The sequence below is a fragment of the Somniosus microcephalus genome, chromosome 4 (genome assembly GCF_052327205.1).
Source record: "Somniosus microcephalus isolate GS21.2 chromosome 4, FLI_Smic_1.0, whole genome shotgun sequence".
Taxonomy (NCBI): Eukaryota; Metazoa; Chordata; class Chondrichthyes; order Squaliformes; family Somniosidae; genus Somniosus; species Somniosus microcephalus.
In genome coordinates, this window is record NC_140990.1 from 124,779,313 (window position 1) to 124,804,618 (window position 25,306).

The following is a 25,306-nucleotide window of genomic DNA, read 5'->3' on the forward strand; positions in this document are numbered from 1 at the left end:
GCCCATTAGGGACCAAAGTGGCAAGCTGTGTGTAGAGCCCGATGATGTAGGTGGGGTTTTAAATGAATTTTTTGCATCTGCGTTCACTATGGAGAAGGACGATGTAGACATAGAAATCGAGCAGGGGGACTGTGATATACTTGAACATATTAGCATCGAGAGGGAGGAGGTACTAGCGGTTTTAGCGGGCTTAAAAGTGGATAAATCCCCAGGCCCGGACGAGATGTATCCCAGGCTACTATGTGAGGCAAAGGAGGAGATTGCAGGGGCTCTGACACAAATTTTCAAAACCTCTCTGGCCACAGGGGATGTGCCAGAGGACTGGGGAACAACTAACATAGGACCATTATTCAAGAAGGGTAGTAGGGATAAACCAGGGAATTACAGGCCAGTGAGCCTAACATCAGTGGTAGGGAAATTATTGGAAGAAATTCTGAGGGGCAGAATTAGTCTCCACTTGGAGAGGCAAGGATTAATTAGGAATAGCCAGCATGGCTTTGTAAAGGGAAGATCATGTCTGACCAACTTGATTGAATTTTTCGAGGGGGTGACTAGGTGTGTGGATGCGGGTAGTGCAGTGGATGTGGTTTGCATGGATTTCAGTAAGGCATTTGATAAAGTCCCGCATAGGAGACTGGTCAGGAAGGTAAGAGCCCATGGGAACCAGGGTGCCTTGGCACATTGGATCCAAAACTGGCTTAGTGTCAGAAGGCAGAGGGTGATGGTGGAAGGCTGTTCTTGTGACTGGAAGCCTGTGTCCAGTGGGGTACCGCAGGGATCGGTGCTGGGTCCCTTGCTGTTTGTGGTCTACATTAATGATTTGGATGTGAATGTAAAGGGTATGATCAGTAAGTTCGCAGATGACACAAAAATTGGTGGGGTGGTAAATAGCGAGGAGGGAAGCCTCAGGCTACAGGATGTTATAGATGGGTTGGTCAGATGGGTGGAACAGTGGCAAATGGAATTTAACCCTGAAAAGTGTGAGGTGATGCATTTTGGAGGGACTAACAAGGCAAGGCAATACACAATGAATGGTAAGACCCTAGGAAAGACAGAGGATCAGAGGGACCTTGGTGTGCATGTACATAGATCCCTGAAGGCAGCAGAACAGGTGGATAAGGTGGTTAAAAAGGCATATGGGATACTTGTCTTCATTAGCCGAGGCATAGAATATAAGAGCAGGGAGGTTATGATGGAGCTGTACAAAACGCTGGTAAGGCGACAGCTGGAGTACTGTGTGCAGTTCTGGTCGCCACACTATCGGAAGGATATGATTGCTTTGGAGAGGGTGCAGAGGAGATTTACCAGGATGTTACCTGGGCTGGAGCGCTTCAGCTATGAAGAAAGACTGGACAGGCTGGGGTTGTTTTCCTTGGAGCAGAGAAGGCTGAGGGGGGACCTGATTGAGGTGTACATAATTATGAGGGGCATAGATAGGGTAGATAGTAAGGAACTTTTCCCCTTAGTAGAGGGGTCAATAACAAGGGGGCATAGACTCAAGGTAAGGGGCAGGAGGTTTAGAGGGGATTTGAGGAAAAACTTTTTCACCCAGAGGGTGGTTGGAATCTGGGACTCACTGCCTGAAAGGGTGGTAGAGGCAGGAACCCTCACAACATTCAAGAAGCACTTGGATGAGCACTTGAAATGCCATAGCATACAAGGCTATGGACCAAATGCTGGAAAATGGGATTAGATTAGACAGGGCTTGATGGCCGGCATGAACGCGATGGTCCGAAGGGCCTCTATCTGTGCTGTATAACTCTATGACTCTATGACATGGGGAAAAACCTTTCCTCTGTCTCCCTGCATAGGTTCCCAACCCCCTGCCATTTTAGTTTAAACCCTCCCCAACTGCACTAGCAAACACTCCCCCGAGGACATCGGTCCCGGTCCTGCCCAGGCGCAAACTGTCTGGTTTGTACTGGTCCCACCTCCCCCAGAACCGGTTCCAATGTCCTAGGAATTTGAATCCCTCCCCGTTGCACCATTCCTCTAGCCACGTATTCATCTGAAATAAATCAGCCTCTCCCACTCTCGGCTCTTTTTAAATCAGCCTCTCCTGCTCTCGGAGCTCTGTTTAAATCAGCCTCTCCCGCTCTCGGAGCTCTGTTTAAATCAGCCTCTCCCACTCTCGGAGCTCTGTTTAAATCAGTCTCTCCCGCTCTTGGAGCTCTTTTTAAACCAGTCTATCCCGCTCTCGGCGCTCTGTTTAAATCAGCCTCTCCCACTCTTGGCTCTGTTATGACTTACCCTTTAATTAATTCAATTTAATTTAAATCAAATCAATACCACTGATTAAACTACAATTAAATGATATCCTCAAGGGCCCTTGGTTACTAGCACTCCCCGATACACAACACAGACCTTAGAAATTATAACCACAAAAATTAAGACCTTCTAAATATTATAAACTATTAATCTTAACTATCAAACTATAGAGTAGTATAAAAACTCACCTGGCCGTACTCACCCAATTAGCTGCTTCCTCTTGCCTGCATCACATTTTGAATCGTGACGTGGCTCCGGAACAGCGCTGCTGGTCTGTAAGATTGGTAAGCCTTTGTAAAAAAGCCCGCGAAAGTGAGTTTAAGTACTCACTGTACCATCGCTCTCTCCGCTCCCGACACTGGCCTCTTTAAAAAAGCCTGTGAAAGTGAGTTTAAGTATTCACTGTACCGCCGCTCTCTGCTCCTCCTGAAACTGGCCTCTGTTCCAGGATTTTCACCCAGCGACAATGTAGGAATGGCAATATATGCCCAAGTCAGGATAGTGTGTGACTTACATAGAAACATAGAAGATAGGAGCAGGAGTAGGCCATTCGGCCCCTCGAGCCTGCTCCGCCATTCAATGAGATCATGGCTGATCATCCAAATTCAGTGGAGGGGAACTGGGAGGTGATGGTGTTCCCATGCACCTGCTGCCCTTGTCCTTCTAGGTGGTGGAGGTCACGTGTTTGGGAGGTGCTGTCAAAGTTCTAGTCGAGTTGCAAATGTATAAAGTCACTCTCCTTTACATCGCCCCCTCCCACCTCACTCTCTCTCCTCCCATAGAGGCCAGAGTCTTGTGTAGGCCCAGACCGGATGGCGGGTTCCCTTCCCTGAAGGACATTAGTGAACGAGTTGGGTTTTTATGAAAATCCGGCAGCTTTCATGGTCACTTTTTTTTAGTGCAGGCCCCACAAATTCCCAGATTCATTCAGCTCAATTTCACAACCTGTCTTTGTGTTTTTGTGGGTTCTCTCTCACCCTCCTTTTTTCCCATTTTAAATTGATTTTGCAGGGTGTTCGAAGGGGAGGATTTGCAGATGGGAAACTCAAACCAAACATCACTTCAAGATCTGACAGAGTCGCTCAATTTATCAGGACCTTTGAGCATGGAAGAAGAAAGCACCATTCAGAGCGGGGAGAAACTGTTCACGTGTTGTGTGTGTGGATGAGGCATCAGCCGATCATTCAACCTGGGAAGACACAGGCGCAGTCACACTGGGGAGAGGCCATTCACCTGCTTCGAGTGTGGGAAGGGATTCACTCAGTCATCCAGGCTGCTGACACACCAGCATGTTCAGACTGATGGAAGACCTTTTAAATGTTCTGACTGTGAGAAGAGATTTAAAAGCAAAAAGCATCTGCTGAGACACCAGCGAGTTCACACCAGGGAGAGGCTGTTCACTGCTCTGTTGTGTGGGAAGGGATTCATTCAGTCGTCTACCCTGCTGACACACCAGCGAGTTTACACTGGGGAAAGGCCATTCACCTGCACTGTGTGTGGGAAGGGATTCACTCTGTCATCCAACCTGCTGACACACCAGCGAGTTCATACTGGTGAGAGGCCGTTCACCTGCTCCGTGTGTGGGAAGGGATTCACTCAGTCATCCGATCTTCTGAAACACCAGCATGTTCACACTGATGGGAGACCTTTTAAATGTTCTGACTGTGAGAAGAGATGTAAAAGCAAAAAGCATTTGCTGAAACAGCAGCGAGTTCACACCGGGGAGAGGCAGTTCACCTGCTCTGTGTGTGGGAAGGAATTCACTTGTTCATCCCACCTTGTAACTCACCAGCGAATTCACGCCGGGGAGAGGCCGTTCACTTGCTCCGTGTGTGGGAAGGGATTCACTCAGTCATCCACCCTGCTGAGACACCAGCGAGTTCACAAGTGACTGCAGGTGTTTGATTCTGCTGTTATTGCTGCTGTTAATCGCAGCCTGGACTGAACCATGTTCATTCTCAAAGTTGGTGTTTGTTTCTGCTGATGTTAATAACTTCTGTAACTGGGCTGGAGTTTAATATTCTGGATATATGTCAAATAAATCAATTTGCTTTAAATGCATTGTTGTAGATATTTATTGTTCCCACCTGTGTATGAAATGTGTCCCAGCCACTCTCTCCCATGGTTCAGAGCTACTAGGCATGGAACAGAAGGCTCCTTTACAAATGCGTTTAGAGTCAGGAAGTACAACAGCAAATGCTGGAAGCGTGCTGTCAAATCAGAGATTGGTGTCAAACTGCGATCTGTTCCTGACTGAAAGTGAAACGGCAGGGTTAAGTTTCCAGTCTAAAAATGACTGGTAATTATTCCACGAAGATTTAATATGTGTGTGACAGTCCTGAGTCTACCATTTTAAGGCAGGTGTTAGCTCATTTAAAATAAACCCGTTTAACATAAATTGGTTAAAGTCTGCATTAAAATAGCAGAGGGAGGAGTTCACAGGAGCCTGTTAATTGCTGGTACAATTATACAACAGACATTTGATCTCCAGATAAAGAAGGACCTGCAGCGTGTTTCCAGGAATTCCCTGTTTTATTGATGTGTACATGTTAGACACCAGGATAACTCAAAATACACGACCCGGAACATCCATGGGATGCAATCCCGACAGTTACTCTGGGATCACTCCCGCTGTGGAACTCCACCACTGACCCTGCTGAAGGTTGTAGGCTCAGGGAGTGGGGCCTCCAGGAGTGGACTGTGAGAAAGCTGGGTTTCAGTATCCTGACACATATACGGTGAGGAACCAGAGGAATCCTTACTAAGGAACCATCTGAGGATTTATCTACCAGCGTAGGTCTAGTGGTAAATGATTCCTGACTCGCTGAACTGTCTCACATTGAACCCAGTTTGGAACAAGATGGATTGAGTTTACAGGAGAATCAGGACAAATATCGCCCGCAATTGAGGGAGGCACAAGCAGCCATTAGAGAAGAACAGAAAAGATAGACTTGCATTTATATAGAGCTTTTCACCACCACCGTATGTCCCAAAGCGCTTTACCGCCAATGAAATACTTTTTGAAGTGTAGTCACTGTTGTAATGTAGGAAATGTGGCAGCCAAATTCTGCACAGCAAGCTCCCACAAACAGCAATGTGATAATGACCAGATAATCTGCTTTTAGTAAAGCCGATTGAATTATAAATATTGGCTAGCAGACCAGGGATAACTCCCCTGCTCTTCAGAAGAGTGTCATGAGATCTTTTACATCCACCTGAGGGGGCATCAGGGCCTCGTTTTAATGTCTAATCTGAAAGATGGCACCTCCGACAGTGCAGCACTCCCTCAGTACTGCCCTGGAGTGTCAGCCTAGATTTTTGTGCTCAATTTCCTGGAGTGGGACTCCAACCCACAACCTTCTGAAACTTTCGAAGCAAAGAGATCTTTAGAAAAGAAGATGGTGCACAATTGTGGTAATACCAAATACTTTTCCAGCTATGTCAGGAGTCAGAAGCCTGTTAAAGATGGTTTAGTGCCACAGTTCAGGGCAGATTGAAACAGATGCCCAAGCTGTGGCAGAGCTGTGAAATGACTTTCACATCAGTCTACACTCCTGTGGATGATGCTCAGATTCCAGCTGTGAGATGTGCTGTCGACAATAACATCAGCAATATTAAAATAGAAAGAGATTGTCATAGAAGCAGTGAATCGTACCGCACAGAAGGAGGCCATTCAGCCCATCAAGTATGCGCCGGCTCTTTCGAAGAGCAATCCAGTTAGTCCCACTCCCCACCCCCGGCTCTTGCCCCATATCCCTGCCATTATTTCTCCTTCAAGTATTTATCCAATTCCCTTTTGAAGGCTGCTATTGAATCTGTATCCACCAAACTATCAGGCAGTGTATTCCAAACCACTCGTTACATAAACAGGTTTTTCCTCTATCAATCTCAGTTTATTGCTCCACCTCTCCAAAAGTGCTTCTCCCAAGCCTAAGATCCCTCTCATCAGAGAGACTGACTTTCCAATCAGTGAAAGGGGTCAATGCTGGAGTGCCGTGCCCAGAATGCACCAGAGGTGGAAAGCGCCCTAACTGATCAGCGGACCTCAGCGCGCAGGCGCGGGAGAGGACGATTGTCGGGCAGTGTGAGCTGAGCATGCACGGCTCCAGCGGGGAAAGGGAGGCAGGTCAATAAACCCCAGGAGAGAGTGGTCAGGGAGCGTCTGTAAATGGAGGAAAAAGGGTGAGTGGTCAGGGAGCGTCTGTAAATGGAGAAGAAATGGTGAGTGGTCAGGGAGCATCTGTAAATGGAGGAGAAAGCGTGAGTGGTCAGGGATCATCTGTAAATAGAGGAGAAATGGTGAGTGGTCAGGGAGCATCTGTAAATGGAGGAGCAATGGAGAGTGGTCAGGGAGCATCTGTAAATGGAGGAGAAAGGGAGAGTGGACAGGGAGCACCTGTAAATGGAGGAGAAATGGTGCGTAGTCAGGGAATGTCTGCAAATGGGGGAGAAATGGTGTGTGTTCAGGGAGCATCTGTAAATGGAGGAGAAAGGATGAGTGGTGAGGGAGCGTCTTTAAATGTAGGAGAAATGATGTGTGGTCAGAGAGCGTGTGTAAATGGAGGAGAAATGGTGATTAGTCAGGGAGCGTCTGTAAATGAAGGAGAAACAGTGAGTGGTCAGGGAGTGTCTGTAAATGGAGGAGAAAGAGTGAGTGGCCAGGGAGCGTCTGTAAATGGAGGAGAAATGGTGAGTAGGCAGGGAGCGTCTGTAAATGGAGGAGAAATGGTGAGTGGGCAGGGAGCATCTGTAAATGGAGGAGAAATGGTGCATGGTTAGGGAGCGTCTGTAAATGGAGGAGAAAGGGAGAGTGGTCAAGGAGCATCTGCAATGGAGGAGAAATGGTGCGTAGTCAGGGAGTGTCTGCAAATGGAGGAGAACTGGTGAGTGGTCAGGGAGCGTCTGTAAATGTAGGAGAAATGATGTGTGGTCAGGGAGCGTCTGTAAATGGAGGAGAAATGGTGCGTGGTCAGGGAGTGTCTTATAATGAAGGAGAAAGAGTGAGTGGTCAGCGAACATCTTTAAATGGAGGAGAAATGGAGACTGGTCAGGGAGCATCTGTAAATGGTGGAGAAATGGTGCGTGGTCAGGGAGTGTCTGTACATGAAGGAGAAATAGTGAGTGGCCAGGGAGTGTCTGTAAATGGAGGAGAAATGGTGGTTTGTCAGGGAGCGTCTGTAAATAGAGGAGAAATGGTGAGCGGTTAGGGAGCATATGTAAGTGGACGCGAACGGGTGAATGGTCAGGGAGCGTCTCCAAATTGAGGAGAAAGAGCGAGTGGTCAGGGAACATCTGTAAATGGAGGAGAAATGGAGACTGGTCAGGGAGCGTCTGTAAATGGCGGAGAAATGGTGCATGGTCAGGGTGCATCTTTAAATGAAGGAGAAATTGTGCATAGTGAGGGAGCGTCTGTAAATGAAGGAGAAATGGTGAGTGGTCAGGGAGCATCTGTAAATGGAGGAGAAATGGTGAGTGGTCAGGGAGTGTCTGTAAATGAAGGAGAAAGTGTGAGTGGTCAGGGAGTGTCTGTAAATGGAGGAGAAAGAGTGAGTGGTCAGGGAGCGTCTGTAAATGGAGGAGAAATGGTGAGTGGTCAGGGAGCATCTGTAAATGGAGGAGAAATGGTGAGTGGTCATGGAGCGTCTGTAAATGGAGGAGAAATTGTGAGTGGTCAGGGAGCATCTGTAAATGGAGGAGAATGAGTGAATGGTCAGGGAGCATCTGTAAATGGAGGAGAAATGGTGAGTGGTCAGGGAGCGTCTGTAAATGTAGGAGAAATGGTGCGTGGTCAGGGAGCGTGTGTAAATGGAGGAGAAAGAGTGAGTTGTCAGGGAGTGTGTGTAAATGGAGGAGAAACAGTGAGTGGTGAGGGAGCATCTGTAAATGGATGAGAAAGGGTGAAGATCAGGGAGCGTATGTAAATGGAGGAGAAATAGTGGTCAGGGAGCGTCTGCAAATTGAGGAGAAAGAACAAGTGGTCAGGGAGCATATGTAAATGGAGGAGAAATGGTGCGTGGTCAATGAACGTCTGTAAATGGAGGAGAAACGATGTGTGGTCAGGGACCGTCTTTAAATGGAGGAGAAAGGATGAGTGGTTAGAGAGCGTGTGTAAATGGAGGAGAAAGAGGGAGCGTCTGTAAATGGAGGAGAAATGGTGAGTGGTCAGGGTGCATCTGTAAATGGAGGAGAAATGGTGAGTGGTCAGGGAGTGTCTGAAATGAAGGAGAAAGAGTGAGTGGTCAGGGAGTGTCTGTAAATGAAGGAGAAAGAGTGAGTGGTCAGGGAGTGTCTGTAAATGAAGGAGGAAGAGTGAGCGGTCAGGGAGTGTCTGTAAATGGAGGAGAAATGGTGAGTGGTTAGGGAGTGTCTGTAAATGAAGGTGAGGCTTTAAAAGGCGGCGGAGACCAGGTAGGCCTCAGAGCGGCGGCGGGAAACTCAGCGGTGGCGGCGCGGCTTTAAAAGGCGGCGGAGACCAGGTAGGCCTCAGAGCGGCGGCGGGAAACTCAGCAGCAGCGGTGAGGCTTTAAAAGGCGGCGGAGACCGGGTAGGCCTCAGAGCAGCGGCGGGAAACTCAGTGGCGGCAGCGAGGCTTTAAAAGGCAGCAGTGACCAGGTAGACCTCAGAGCGGCAGCGGGAGACTCAGCGGCAGCGGCGAGGCTTTAAAAGGCGGCGGAGACCATGTAGGCCTCAGAGCGGCGGCGGGAAACTCAGCGGCGGCGGCGAGGCTTTAAAAGGCGGCGGAGACCAGGTAGGCCTCAGAGCGGACCAATCTCAGAGAGAGGGAGAGAAGTAAAAAGTAATCAAAGTGTGACATCACCAGAAAGCAGGTAACTGATTTGTTGGTGAGTATTTCTCTCTTTATAAACTTTAACTCTGTGGTTTATAGTTTCTAAGGTCTCTGTGGTGTAGCGGCAACTGTTTGCAAACCAGGGCCCTTAAATATACCATTTAACTGTAGTGTAATTGGTGGGATTGATTTGATTTAATTTAATTGCAATTAATTAAAGGGTAAGTCATGGCAGGACAGCCCGGTGCTGTAGTATGCTCCTGCTGCGCTATGTGGGAACTCAGGGACACTTCCTGTGTCCCTGACAACTATGTGTGCAGGAAGTGTGTCCAGCTGCAGCTACTGGCAGACCGCATTGCGGCACTGGAGCTGCGATTGGATACATACTGGACCATTCGCAAGGCTGAGGACATCGTGGATATCACGTTTGATCAGTTGGTCACATGGCAGGCAAAGGTTGGACAGGCAGAAAGTGAATGGGTGACCAACAGACAGAGTACTAGGCACAGGCAGGTATTGCAGTGATCCTCTGTGGACATCCCCCTCTCAAACAGATACACCACTTTGAGTGCTGTTGGGGGGGATGGCTTATCAGAGGAAGGCAGCAGCAGCTGGCACTAGGGGTGGCTCTGCTGCACAGGACAGGAGGAAAAAGAGGGGTAGAGCTATAATAATAGGGGATTCTATTGTAAGGGGAATAGATAGGTATTTCTGCGGCCGCAAACGAGACTCCAGGATGGTGTGTTGACTCCCTGGTGCAAGGGTCAAGGATGTCTCAGAGTGGCTGCAGAACATCTTGGAAGGGGAGGGTGAACAGCCAGTTGTCATGGTGCACATAGGTACCAACGATATAGGTAAAAACCGGGATGAGGTCCTAATAGCTGAATATAGGGAGTTAGGAGATAAATTAAAAAATAGGACCTCAAAGGTAGTAATCTCAGGATTGCTACCAGTGCCACGTGCTAGTCAGAGTAGAAATAGAAGGATATTTCAGATGAATACGTGGCTAGAGGAATGGTGCGAGGGGAAGGGATTCAAATTCCTGGGACATTGGAACCAGTTCTGGGGGAGGTAGGACCAGTTCAAACCGGACGGTTTGCACCTGGGCAGGGCCAGGACTGATGTCCCAGGGAGAGTGTTTACTAGTGCACTGGGCAGGGTTTAAACTAAAATGGCAGGGGGTTGGGAACCTGAGCAGGGGGACAGAGGAAAGTGAAACAAGGATAAAAGCAAAAGATAGGAAGGAGAAAAACAAAAGTGACAGTCAGAGAAATCAACGGTTTAAATCAAACATGGCCACAGTAAATAATAATTCTAATAGGTCTAAGAGCAAGTCTGAAGGCTTTGTGTCTTAATGTGAGGAGCATTCGTAATCAGGTGGATGAATTAGCTGCGCAAATAGAGGTAAACAAATATGAATAGATTGGGGTTATGGAAACATGGCTCCAGGGTGGCCAAGGCTGGGAACTCAACATCCAGGGGTATTCAATATTCAGGAATGATAGGCAAAAAGGAAAGGGAGGTGGGGTAGCATTGCTGGTTAAAGAAGGGATTAACACAATTGTAAGGAAGGATATTAGCTCTGATGCTGTGGAATCTGTATGGGTAGAACTGAGAAATACCAAGGGCCAGAAAATGTTAGTGGGAGTGGTATATAGACCTCCAAACAGTAATGCGGAGGTGGGGGATAGCATTAAAAGGGAAATTACAGAAGCGTGCAATAAGGGCACAGCAGTCATCATGTGTGACTTTAATCTACATATAGAATGGGCTAATCAAATTAGTAACAATAGTGTGGAGGAGGAATTCCTGGAGTGTTTACAGGATGGTTTCCTGGACCAATATGTCGAGGAACCAACTAGAGATCAGGCCATCTTAGACTGGGTATTATGTAACGAGAAAGGATTAACTAGCAATCTTGTTGTACGAGGCCCCTTGGGTCGGAGTGATCATAATATGATCGAATTCTTCATTAAGATGCAGAATGAAGTAGTTGACTCAGAGACTAGGGTCCTGAATCTAAATAAAGGAAACTATGATGGTCTGAGGCGTGAGTTGGGTAGGATTGATGGGGGAATGGCACTCAAAGTGTTGACGGTGGATAGGCAATGGCAAACATTCAAAGAACGCATGGATGAACTACAGAATTTGTTCATCCCAGTTTGGCATAAAAATAAAACAAAAAAGGTGACTCAACAATGGCTAACAAGGGAACATAGGGTCTGATGAAAGGGAGGAATTAAAGAAATCAGTATTTGTAGGGAAATGGTATTAAGGAAATGGTGTTAGGGAAATTGATGGGATTGAAGGTCGATAAATCCCCAGGCCTGATCATCTACATCCTAGGGTACTTAAGGGTACTTAAGGAAGTGGCCCTAGAAATAATAGATGCATTGCTGATCATATTCCAACATTCAATGGAATCTGGAACAGTACCCATGGATTGGAGGGTAGCTAATGTTACCCCAATATTCAAAAAAGGTGGTAGAGAGAAAACTGGGAATTACAGAATGTTAAGCCTGACATCAGTAGTGGTGAAAATGCTAGAGTCCGTTATAAAAGATACAATAGCAGAGCACTTGGAAAACAGTGACAGGATCGGACAAAGTCAACATGGATTTACAAAAGGTAAATCGTGCTTGACTAATCTACTGGAATTTTTTGAGGATGTAGCTGGTAAAATAGATAAGGGAGAACCAGTGGATGTGGTGTATTTGGACTTCCAGAAGGCTTTTGATAAGGTCCCGCATAAGAGATTAGCGTGTAAAGTTAAAGCACATGGGATTGGGGGCAAGGTGTTGACTTGGATAGAGAACTGGTTGGCAGACAGAAAGCAAAGAGTTGCAATAAACGGGACTTTTTCTGAGTGGCTGGCAGTGACTAGTGGGGTACTCCTTAGACCCCAGCTATTCACAATATGTGTTACTGATCTAGACAAGGGAACTAGATGTAATATCTGCAAATTTGCAGATGATACAAAGCTGGGTGGGCGTGTGTGCTGTGAGGAGGATGACGAGAAAATACAGGATAATTTGGACAGGTTGGGCGATTGGGCAGAAGCATGGCAGGTGCCATATAATGTGGATAAATGTGAGGTTATCCACTTTGGTGGCAAAAACAGGAAGGCAGATTATTATCTGAATGGCAATAGATTGGGAGAAGGGGAAGTGCAACAAGACCTGGGTGTCCTTGTGCACCAGTCGCTGAAGGTAAGCATGCAGGTGCAGCAGGCAGTTAAGAAGGCAAATAGTATGTTGGCCTTCGTAGCGTGAAGGTTTGAGTACTGGAACAGAGATGTCTTGCTGCAGTTGTACAGGGCCTTGGTGAGACCACATCTTGAGTATTGTGTGCAGTTGTGGTCGCCTTATCTGAGGAAGGATGTTCTTGCCATGGAAGGAGTTCAGCAAAGATTCACCAGGCTGATACCTGGGATGGCAGGAATGACGCATGAGGAGAGATTGGGTCGATTGGGCTTGTACTCACTGGAGTTTAGAAGAATGAGAGGGGATCTCATTGAAACTTTTAAAATTCTGACAGGACTGGACAGATTAGAAACAGGAAGGATGTTCCCGATGGTCGGGGAGTCCAGAACCAGGGGTCACAGTCTAAGGATAAGGGGTAGGCCATTTAGGACAGAAATGTGGAGGAATTTCTTCACCCAGAGAGTAGTGAACCTGTGGAATTCTCTACCACAGAAGGCAGTAGAGGCCAATACATTAAATATATTCAAGAAGGAGTTGGATATATTTCTTAAGACTAAAGGGATCAAGGAGTACGGGGATAAAGCAGGGACCGGGTACTGAATTTGGATGATCAGCCATGATCGCATTGAATGGCAGAGCAGGCTCAAGGGGTCAAATGGCCTACTCCTGCTCCTATCTTTTATGTGTCTGTGTTTCTATGAAATGGTGAGTGGTCAGGGAGCATCTGTAAATGAAGGTGAAATGGTGATGGGTCAGGGAGCGTCTGTAAATGAAGGAGAACGAGTGAGTGGTCAGGGAGCGTCTGTAAATGAAGGAGAAAGAGTGAGTGGTCAGGGAGTGTGTAAATGGAGGAGAAAGAGTGAGTGGTTAGGGAGCATCTGTAAATGGATGAGAAAGGGTGAATGGTCAGGGACCGTCTGTAAATGGATGAAAAATAGTGGTCAGGGAGCGTCTGCAAATTGAGGATAAAGAGCGAGTGGTCAAGAAGCGTCTGTAAATGGAGGAGAACGAGTGAGTGGTCAGGGAGCGTCTGCAAATTGAGGAGAAAGAATGAGGTGTCAGGGAACATCTGTAAATGGAGGAGAAAGATAGTGGTCTTGGTGCGTCTGTAAATGGAGGAGAAATGGAGACTGGTCAGGGAGCGTCTGTAAATGGAGGAGAAATGGTGCGTAGTCAGGGAGTGTCTTTAAATGGAGGAGAAAGGGTAAGTGGTGAGGGAGCATCTGTAAATGTAGCAGAAATGGTGAGTGGTCAGGGAGCATCTGTAAATGAAGAAGAAAGGGTGAGTTGTCAGGGAGTGTCTGTAAATGGAGGAGAAATAGTGACTGGTCAGGGAGCGTCTGCAAATGAGGGAGAAATAGTGACTTGTCAGGGAGCGTCTGTAACTGGAGGAGAAAGAGTGCGTGGTCAGGGAGCGTCTGTAAATGAAGGAAAAATGGTGAGTGGTCAGGGAGCATCTGTAAATGTAGGCGAAGCTTGGAGTGGTCAGGGAGCGTGTGTAAATGGAGGAGAATGAGTACCTGGTCAGGGAGCATCTGTAAATGGAGGAGAAATAGCGAGTGGTCAGGGAGCATCTGTAAATGAGGAGACAGGAATGAGTGGTCAGGGAGCATCTGTAAATGGAGGAGAAATGGTGCGCAGTCAGGGAGGATCTGTAAATAGAGGAGAAATGGTGCGTGGTCAGGGAGGGTCTGTAAATGGAGGAGAAATGGTGCATGGTCAGGGAGTGTGTAAATGGAGGAGAAATGGTGCATGGTCAGGGTGCATCTGTAAATGGAGGAGAAATGGTGAATGGTCAGGGTGCATCTGTAAATGGAGGAGAAATGGTGAGCGGTCAGGGAGTATCTGTAAATGAAGGAGAAATGCTGACTAGTCAGGGAGAGCCTGTAAATGGAGGAGAAATGGTGAGTGGTCAGGGAGCGTCTGAAAATGATGGGGAAATGGTTAGTGGTCAGGGAGCGTCTGTAAATGGAGGAGAAAGTGTGAGTGGTTAGGGAGCATCTGTAAATGGACGAGAAAGGGTGCATGGTCAGGGAGCGTCTGTAAATGGAGGAGAAATAGTGGTCAGGGAGCGTTTGCAAATTGAAGAGAAAGAGCGAGGGATCTGGGAGTGTCTGTAAATGGAGGAGAAAGAATGAGTGGTCAGGGAACATCTGTAAATGGAGGAGAAAGAGAGTGGTCTTGGTGCATCTGTAAATGGAGGAGAAAGGGAGAGTGGTCAGGGAGCGTCTGTAAATGGAGGAGAAATGGTGCATAGTCGGGGAGCGTTTGTAAATGAAGGAGAAATGGTGCGTGGTCAGGGAGCATCTGTAAATGGAGTAGAAAGGATGAGTGGTGAGGGAGCATCTGTAAATGTAGGAGAAATGGTGAGTGGTCATGGAGCATCTGCAAATGGAGGAAAAATAATGCGTGGTCAGAGAGCATCTTTAAATGGAGGAGAAAGGCTGAGTGGTCAGTGATCGTGTGTAAGTGGAGAAAGAGGAACCATTTGTGTTATAAATCTCATCATTCAAGAAACTACTCATGAAATAACGCTGGACGGCCAGCTGGTGGCGCCGTCCAAGGAGTATAAATACTCGGGTGTCGGCCCCAGCTTTCCAGGGACATTTTGTAAGACAAGGAACTAGTGAAGTACAACTAGACCTCCATGTTCTGAAACAAGTTGATTAAAGCCTTGCTTTATGCTCAAACCAAGTGCGTAGTGAGTTTTATTACGTCAATTTAATCAACTTGATATCGACTCCATGCTTTGGATGATTCGGGAACAGCCAGCTACAACTCGAACCATAGAAGAGAACTCAGACAAGTAATCGATCCATCATGGAGAAACTACTCAGACCCGCCCATCTCGACCTGGACCCGAATTCGCTTACCACCGCTAAAGTATGGAAACACTTGTATCGTACCTTTAGCAACTTCCTTGAGGAGTGTGGTGAGAATGTTCCTAACAAGTTACGAATGCTTGCTAATTATGTATCCCCTCATGTGTTTGATTATATCAAAGACTGTGTAGACTATGATGCTGCTATCCAAATACTACAGCAGCTATATGTCAAGTCTGCAAATGAAATTTTTGCTCGGCATCTACTGACCACAACTCGACAACAAACCGGGGAATCAGTTGACGAATTCCTTCAGAAACTTCACAGGCTCAGCAAGGATTGTAATCTTAAAGCTGTTTAAGCAGAGCAGTACCAGGAGGAGTTAATTCATGATTCCTTTATTAATGGGATTGCATCTCCCTTCATACATCAGCATCTGTTGGAGAATAAAACCCTTAAGTTACAGGCTGCCTATGTCCAGGCATGTTCTCTGGAATTAGCAAAGACGAATGCAGACACCTATCTTTGACCACGTGCATGGGCTGCTGCTATCACTTTTAGTGACTCTTTCGATAGGCCTCGGGCAGAAGCCCTCACAGATGATGACTCCAACCCGGCTGATGACAAACCTACCCTAGAATCCTACAATAATGACAACCCTGCCCTAGCGGCATCTTGGTAATCTGGAAGGAAGTGTTTCTTCTGTGGAGGTGCGTTCCATTATAGGAAATTTTGTCCTGCTCGTAACGCGACCTGCAATCATTACAGCAATAAAGGTCACTTTTCTAAGGTATGCCAGTCAAGAGCCGCTGTTAGTAAGAAAGCCCACTTTTCTAAGGTATACCGGTCGAGAGCTCCTGTTAGTTTTGCAGCTATTATCTATAAAACTGCTCCTTCCCCAAGAGCCACTACTAAGGTTACAGCTGCAATCTATAAAACTGGTCCTCCCCAAGAACCACTACTAAGGTTACAGCTGTCAAGGGTAAAACAGCCCCTCCTCCCATCACAGCTCTTTTTCCCCAAAGTCTGTCCCATGCAGCCACGAAGGTGTCGGTAAATGGACACATTTTGAGCGCACCAATCAACTCATGCAGCTTTGACAGCTTCATTAGTGAGCGGGCTGTCAGTAAGTTAAAACTGCGTATTTATCCCTTGGACAGGGAAATTGCAGTGGCTCTGACGGCACTGACCACCAATTCTTCTGGCTTTTGTCTTGTTGACCTTATTCTCAATGGCCGCACTTATTTCTCTACCCGGCTCGGGGTGCTCTAGAACCTATGCAGTGATGTGCTCCTGGGACAGGATTTCCAGAAACAACACAAAAGACTCACTTTCGAGTTCAGAGGGTCAAAGTCAGAGCTTACTATTTCCAAAGTACAGTTTTGTGCGCTTTCGGCGGCTTCGCTCGACGAGCCCTCCTTGTTTGCCAATCTTTCCCCCCAATGCAAGCCCATAGTCACTAAATCACAACGTTTCAGCCAAGATGATCGATCCTTTAGCGAGACAGAAATCTCTCACCTTCTAGCTGATGGTATCATTGAGCCATGTTCACCTTCCTGGCAGGCTCAAGTCATCATTGTTAAAAATCCTCTGAAGCAACATAAGAAACGTCTTTGCATCAATTACTCGCAAACTATTAATCAGTATACTGACCTGGATGCCTACCCACTACCATGCATCGATGATATGGTCAATAACCTTGCCAACTACAAGGTATTTTCAACTTTTGATTCAAAGAGCGCATATCATCAAGTGCCATTAAAGGACTCTGACAAGAAGTATACGGCCTTTGAGGCCAATGGTCGGCTTTACCAGTTTCACGGACACTTTTCCACATTTGGATAATATCACCATTGCTGGTCATGACCAGAAGGAGCATGATGCCAACCTCCAGAAATGTTTTGACATTCTCCGTCATCACAACTTTACCTTAAATGAGTCCAAATCTGTGAAATCAGTACCATCAGTCAACATCCTTGGCTACTGGGTGGGCAATGGTGTCATCAAACCGGATCTGGAGTGAATTCGTCCGCTTCAGGAGCTCCCTCCCCCTATGAATCTCAGCTCTCTTCGTTGGGCACTCGGCATGTTCGCCTATTATGCAAAATAGATACACCACTTCTACGACAAGATCCAGCCCCTGCATCACGCAAAGTAATTTTCATTAGAGGCAACATAAGAACATAAGAACATAAGAAATAGGAGCAGGAGTAGGCCAATCGGCCCCTCGAGCCTGCTCCGCCATTCAATAAGATCATGGCTGATCTGATCCTAACCGCCAATCCACTATCACAGAACCATCTCCTGAATCTAACAGAATTAGACACATGAAATAGGAGCAGGATCAGGCTACACGGCCCCTGGGCCCGCTCCACTACCCACAGGGCCATGACCGATCCAAACCTAGACTCATGTCCAAATTCCTGCCCGCTCCCCGTAACCCTTAATTCCCTTTACTTCTAGGAAACTGTCTATTTCTGTTTTAAATTTATGTAATGATGTAGCTTCTACAGCTTTTTGGGGCAGCATATTCCATGGACCTACCACCCTCTGAGTGAAGTAGATCCTCCTCATCTCAGTTTTGAAAGAGCAGCCCCTTATTCTAAGACTATGCCCCCTAGTTCTAGTTTCACCCATCATCGGGAACATCTTCCCCGCATCCACCCGATCCAACCCCTTCACAATCTTATATGTTTCAATAAGATCGCCTCTCATTATTCTGAACTCCAATGAGTAGAGTCCCAATCTACTCAACCTCTCCTCATATGTCCATCCCCTCATCCCCGGGATTAACCGAGTGAACCTTCTTTGTACTGACTCGAGCGCAAGTATGTCCTTTCTTAAGTATGGACACCAAAACTGTACGCAGTATTCCAGGTGCGGTCTCACCAATACCTTGTACAACTGAAGCAATACCTCCCTATTTTTATATTCTATCCCCCTAGCAATGAACGCCAACATTCCATTGGCCTTCTTAATCACTTGCTGCACCTGCAGACTAACCTTTTGAGTTTCGTGCACCAGGACCCCGGACCCCCAGATCCCTTTGTACTTCAGTACTTTCCAGTTTCTTGCCATTAAGATAATAACTTGCTCTATGGTTTTTCCTGCCAAAGTGCATAACCTCACACTTTCCAGTATTGTATTCCATCTGCCAAATCTCTGCCCACTTACTTAGCCTGTCTACGTCCCCTTGCACGTTTTTTATGTCCTCCTCACTCACTACTTTCCCTCCCATCTTAGTATCATCTGCAAACTTTGATATGTTACACTCGGTCCCCTCCTCCAAATCGTTAATATAGATTGTAAAGAGTTGGGGACCCAGCACTGACCCCTGCGGAACACCACTAGTTACTGATTGCCAGTCTGAGAATGAACCATTTATCCCAACTCTCTGCCTTCTGTTAGATAGCCAATCCTCTATCCATGCCAGAATATTACCCCCAATCCCGTGATTTTTTATCTTAAGCAATAATCTTTTGTGTGGCACCTTGTCAAATGCCTTTTGGAAGTCTAAATACACTACGTCCACTGGTTCCCCTTTATCCACCCTATATGTTACTTCCTCAAAGAACTCCAGCAAATTTGTCAAACATGACTTCCCCTTCATAAAACCATGCTGACTTTGTCCTATTAAATTATGATTATCCAAATGTCCTGTTACTGTCTCCTTAATAATGGACTCCAAAATTTTACCTACCACAGATGTTAGGCTAACCAGTCTATAGTTTCCAGCCTTCTGTCTACTGCCCTTTTTAAATAAGGGTGTTACATTAGCAGTTTTCCAGTCTGCCGGGACCTTTGCCGAGTCCAGGGAGTTTTGGAAAATTATTACCAATGCATCCACAATCCCTACCGCCACTTCCCTCAAAACCCTAGGATGTAAGCCATCAGGACCAGGTGATTTATTCGCCTTGAGTCCCATTATTTTACCGAGTACCACTTCCTTAGTGATTTTGATCGTGTTTAGCTCCTCCCCCCTTTTACCCCTTGTTTGTCCAGTGTTGGGATATTCTTAGTGTCTTCTACTGTAAAGACTGATATAAAATATTCATTCAGTGTTTTTGCCATCTCCATATTTCCCACCATTAATTTCCTGGTCTCATCCTCTAAGGGACCAACATTTACTTTAGCCACCCTTTTTCTTTTTATATAACTATAAAAACTCTTACTATCTGTTTTTATATTTTTTGCTAATTTACTTTCATAATCTATCTTCCCTTTCTTAATCAATCTTTTTGTTATTTTTTGCTGTCTTTTAAAGTTTTCCCAATCCTCTCTCCTCCCACTAGATTTGGCTACCTTATATGCCCTTGTTTTTAGTCGAATACTATCCTTAATTTCTTTACTTAGCCATGGATGGCTGTCTTTTCTTTTACACCCTTTTCTTCTCAGTGGAATATTTTTTTTTGGAAGTTGTAAAATAACTCCTTAAATGTACACCACTGATCATGTATCGTCTTACCCTTTAATCTATTTTCCCAATCCTCTCTACTCAATTCCGCTCTCATACCTTCATAGTCTCCTTTATTCAAGCTTAGCATGCTTGTTTGAGATCCAGCCTTCTCACCCTCTAATTGAATATGGAATTCAACCATGTTATGGTCACTCATTCCAAGGGGATCCTTTACTAGGACATTTTTAATTAATCCTGTCTCGTTACACAGGACCAGATCTAAGGTTGCTTGCCCCCTGGTCGGTTCAGTTACATACTGCTCAAGAAACCCATCCCTAATACACTCATTGAACTCATCCTCAAGGCAGCCCTGCCCAATTTGATTTGTCCAATTAATATGATAGTTAAAATCCCCCATAATTATAGATGTTCCCTTATTACAAGCCTCAACTATTTCCTGATTGATACTCCGTCCAACAGAGTTGCCACTGTTCGGAGGCCTATAGACTACGCCCACTAGTGTTTTTTCCCCCTTATTATTCCTTACCTCCACCCAAACTGTTTCATTATCCTGATCTTTTGACCCAATATCATTTCTCTGTATTACAGTGATTCCTTCCTTTATTAACATAGCCACCCCACCTCCCCTTCCTTCCTGCCTGTCCTTCCTGATCGTTAAATAACCTGGTATGTTTAATTCCCAGGCATTGTCACCCTGCAGCCACGTTTCTGTAATGGCCACAAGATCATACCCATATGTAGTTATTTGTGCCATTAACTCGTCTATTTTGTTACGAATGCTATGTGCATTCAGATAGAGAACTTTCAAAGATGTTTTGTGACACTTAGTTCCTGCTTTTGCCCTTTTTATTACTTTACCTTTTACTCCATACCTTCTACCTCTTCCTGACACGCTCTGGTTTTTAATTTCCCCACTGCTACCTAAGTCTATGACCTTCTCTGTTGTCATTTTTATTATTTGCTCTCTAGGAACCTCCCCCCCACTAGTTAGTTTAAAGCCCTCTCTACAGCCCTAGTTATATGATCCGCCAGGACTCTAGTCCCAGCACTGGCCAAGTGAAGCCCATCCTAATGGAACAGCTCCCTCCTGCCCCAGTACTGGTGCCAGTGTCCCAGGAAGCAAAACCCATTTCTCCCACACCAGTCTTTGAGCCACGCATTTAACTCTCTAATTTTATTTGTCCTAGCCAAATTCGCTCATGGCTCAGATAATAATGCCCTTGTGGTTCTGCTTTTTAATTTGGCCCCCAGCTGCTCAAACTCCCTCAGCAGAACCTCCTTCCTTGTCCTATCTATGTCGTTGGTACCAACATGGACCACGACAACTGGATCCTCCCCCTCCCACTCCAAGTTTCTCTCCAGTCCAGAGGAGATGTCCTTAACCCTGGCACCGGGCAGGCAACACAGCCTTCGGGACTCTCGCTCTCGGCTGCAAAGAACTCTATCTATCCCCCTAACGATACTGTCCCCTACCACTGCAACATTTCTTTTAACTCCCCCCACTTGAATGGCCCCCTGCTCCATGGTGCTGTGGCCAGGTTGCTCATCCTCCCCTATTTCAGCTTTCAACCTCCTCATGCGACAACTGGAAAAAGCCATGCTTCATTCTATTGATGAAAATCTTCCTTTCGTAGTCGAGTGCGATGCATCGGATGTGGCGATCTCTGCTACCTTGAATCAAAGTGGTCGACCCGTTGCATTTCTGTCCAGAACTTTGCAGGGTATCGTGCTCCATTATCCTCCTGTTGAGAAGGAGGCTACGGCCATCATCGAAGCGGTACGTATATGGAGTCATTTTCTCACTCGTCGCCATTTCACACTTATAACCAATCAGCACTCCGTGGCCTTTATGCTGGATAACCGGAAATGCACTAAATCAAGATTAACAAAATACAACTCTGGAGGATGGAATTGGCCGCCTTTGGATACACCATACATTATCGACGCAGCAAAGCGAATGTGGCCCCGGATACCCTCACGTGGGCATTCTGCTCTTCTATGTCAACTTCGACTCTGGTGGATCTTCATACTAACTTATGCCATCCTGGCATTACCTGTATGTTGCACTTTGTGCGATCTAAAAATCTTCCATTTTCTACGGAAGATGTGAAAAGAACATGCTCCTCCTGTAGAATTTGTGTAGAATTAAAACCGCAATTCTTCCGTCCATCAGATGGCTCGCTCATACATGCTATGCAGCCTATGCAGTGACTCAGCATTGACTTTAAAGGGCCATTGCCCTCCTCAACGTGAAACACCTACTTACTGACTATGGTGGATGAATATTCACGCTTTTCCTTTGCTTTCCCCTGTCCCAATATGCTTACTTCCACAGTGATCAAATGCCTTGATCAAGTCTTTTCCCTTTGTGGTACGACCAATTTCATCCACTCTGATCGGGGTCCCTCCTTCATGTCAAGCAAACTCAAAAGTTATCTCTCCCAATGGGAATTGCCACAAATAAAATGACACCGTACCATCCCATGGGTAATGGACAGGTTGAGAGATACAACGCTATCATTTGGAATGCTATTCGTCTTGTGCTGAGGTCACGCAACCTACCAGACAAGCAGTGGGAAACTATGCTCCCTGACGTGTTGCATTCCATCAGGTCTCTCCTTTCTACATCTACCAATGTCACATCTCACGAGCGATTCTTCAGCTTCCAGCGTCGCTTCACCCATGGGACGTCTCTACCACCATTTCGCTCCAGGACCTGGCTCCCTGTCTGGCCGGTTCCACGGACTCAACCGATAGAGGGACCCATGGGGATGATGCCAACACTCTGCACTCCCCTGAAGATGATGCCCTACCTGGGGCATCGAGAGATCTGCCAGCTGTCCCACCGGATCCAGTCGGGGAGCTGAGCGCTCCCCATGGGATGGCCACCCGAGGCCAGGACGCCGGTCAATCCCCAGCTATCCAACAGGATGAAGCCAGTTCTGCGCCTGTGGGGGCCCACACCCGGAGTCACAATCTCCCCAGCCTCCCTCAGGTCAATCAGAGCAACACGGGCCCAGTCGATCCACCGGTATGGATCAAGCAGCCCAGGGACCAAGACATGGAGAGGTGCCTTCTAGCCATAAACAAAAATCTAAAAGACTGCGGCTATTGGTGGTCCACCTGATCCGCTAAGAGGAAGTCGTCGGACTTCCAAATCTTTTAGGCAGGAAGAATGTTATAAATCTCATCATTCAAGAAACTACTCGTGAAATAACGCTGGACGGCCAGCTGGTGGCACCGTCCAAGGAGTATAAATACTCAGCTGTCGGTCTCAGCTCTTCAGGGACATTTTGTAAGACAAGGAACTAGTGAAGTACAACTAGACCTCCATGTTCTGAAACAAGTTGATTAAAGCCTTGCTTTATGCTCAAACCAAGTGCGTAGTGAGTTTAATTACGTCAGTCTGTAAATGGAGGAGAAATGGTGAGTGGTCAGGGAGCGTCTGTAAATGAAGGAGAAAGAGTGAGTGGTCAGGGAGCGTCTGTAAATGGAGGAGAAATAGTGACTGGTCAGGGAGCGTCTGTAAATGAAGGAGAAATAGTGACTTGTCAGGGAGCGTCTGTAAATGAAGGAGAAATGGTGACTGATCAGGGAGCATCTGTTAATGGAGGAGGAAGTTTGAGTGGTCAGGGAGCATGTGTAAATGGAGGAGAAATGGAGACTGGTCAGGGAGCGTCTGTAAATGAAGGAGAAATGGTGAGTGGTCAGGGAGTGTGTGTAAATGGAGAAGAAATGGTGAGTGGTCAAGGAGCATCTGTAAATGTAGGCGAAGCTTTGAGTGGTCAGGGAGCGTGTGTAGAGAAAGAGTACCTGGTCAGGGACCGTCTGTAAATGGAGGAGAAAGAGTGAGTAGTCAGGGAGCGTCTGTAAATAGAAGAGAAACAATGAGTTTTCAGGGAGCATCTGTAAATGGAGGAGAAAAGGTGAGTGGTTAGGGAGCGTCTGTAAATGGAGGAGGCAGGGTGAGTGGTCAGGGAGCATCTGTAAATGGAGGAGGCAGGGTGAGTGGTCTGGCAGCATCTGTAAATGGAGGAGAAAGGGTGAGTGGTCATGGAGTGTCTGTAAATGGAGGAGAATGGGGGAGTGGTCAGGGAGCATCTGTAAATGGAGGAGAAAGGGTGAGTGGTCAGGGAGCATCTGTAAATGGAGGAGAAAGGGTGAGTAGTCAGGGAACTTCTGTAAATGGAGAAATGGTGATTGGTAAGGGAACGTCTGTAAATGAAGGAGAAATGGTGACTGTTCAGGGTGTATGTGTAAAGGGAGGAGAAATGGTAACTGGTCAGGGAGTGTCTGTAAATGAAGCAGAAGTGGTAATGGGTCCATTAGGGAGATTATTCACTTTTTCCATGTGTGGGAAGGGATTTATTCAGCGATCCCACTTGGTTAGACACCAGCGTATTAATACTGATCAGAGCCTGTTCGTGTGTTCTCACTGTGCGAAGAGGTTTACAAACCCATCCCACCTGATGAGGGCCCTGCCTATTCACACTAAGGAGAGGCCGTTCACCTGTTCCGGGTGTGGGAAAGGATTTAACTAGTCCTCAACCCTCCTGACACACTTGCGAGTTCACACTGGGGAGAGACCGTTCACCTGCTCTGAGTGTGGGAAAGGATTCAATCGGTCATCCCACTTGCTGACACACCTGCGAGTTCACACTGGGGAGAGGCCGTTCACCTGCTCCGGGTGTGGGAAGGGATTCACTCGGTCATCCCACTTGCTGACACACCTGCGAGTTCACACTGGGGAGTGACCGTTCACCTGCTCCGTTTGTGGAAAGGGATTTAACCAGTCCTCTCCCCTGCTGACACTCCAGCGAGTTCACACTGGGAAGAGGCCGTTCACCTGCTCCAGGTGTGGGAAGGGATTTAACCAGTCCTCTCCCCTGCTGACACACCAGCGAGTTCACACTGGGGAGAGGCCATTCACCTGCTCCCAGTCTGGGAAGGGATTTAACCAGTCCTCTCCCCTGCTGACACACCAGCAAGTTCCCAAGTGACTGCAGGGGTTGGATTCTGCTGTTATTGATGCTGTTAATCACATCCCAGACTGATTCGTGTCCATTCTGACAGTTGGGGGTTGTTTCTGCTGATGTTAGTAAACCCTATAACTGGGCTGGAGTTTAATATTCTGGATATCTGTCAAATAAATCAAAGGGTGAAATGTCAGAGTCACTCTTATCCCTGAAAGGGGGGTAAAATTACTGCTGATTGTGTTTCCCTCCAATGGAGTTTATTGTTACTTTTGCCAAATACTCTTTAAAGGGATTTCCCAAATACTGACAACTATCTCAAATGGAGCTGAAATCTGTGTAGGGTTTGGGGAAATAATGTTCAGAGACGAACATGTTTTAACATAAAATGGTTAAAATACATTGCCATTAAATGTCTGATAGAATGTTCATTATGGGAGAGAGAAGTTTAGTCTGAGTTAGAAACTCAAACAGATGTTTCACTGCAGACAGGTCGCCATGGCAACACTGATAAGACATTCATAGAAACATAGAAGATAGGAGCAGGAGTAGGCCATTCGGCCCCTCGAGCCTGCTCCACCATTCAATGAGATCATGGCTGATCATCCAAATTCAGTACCCTGTCCCTGCCTTCTCTCTATATCCCTTGATCCCTTTAGCTTTAAGAAATATATCTAACTCCTTCTTGAACATATTTAATAAATTGGCCTCAACTGCCTTCTGTGGTAGAGAATTCCACAGGTTCAACACTCTCTGGGTGAAGAAATTCCTCCTCAGCTCTGTCCTAAATGGCTTACCTCTTATCTTTAGACTGTGACCCCTGGTTCTGGACTCCC

At 46.6% G+C, this 25,306-nt stretch overlaps 1 pseudogene across 1 annotated transcript in view; it reads left to right on the forward strand.

The window, feature by feature from the left end:
* LOC147119745 (uncharacterized) overlaps nt 1-25,306 on the forward strand; it is a 420,036-nt pseudogene that overhangs the window by 290,597 nt on the left and 104,133 nt on the right. The window contains exons 6-8 of the transcript XR_015078069.1: nt 3,577-3,643; nt 3,809-3,996; nt 23,999-24,493. The product of XR_015078069.1 is annotated as an uncharacterized LOC147119745 (transcript). The remainder of the gene's footprint in view (nt 1-3,576; nt 3,644-3,808; nt 3,997-23,998; nt 24,494-25,306) is intronic.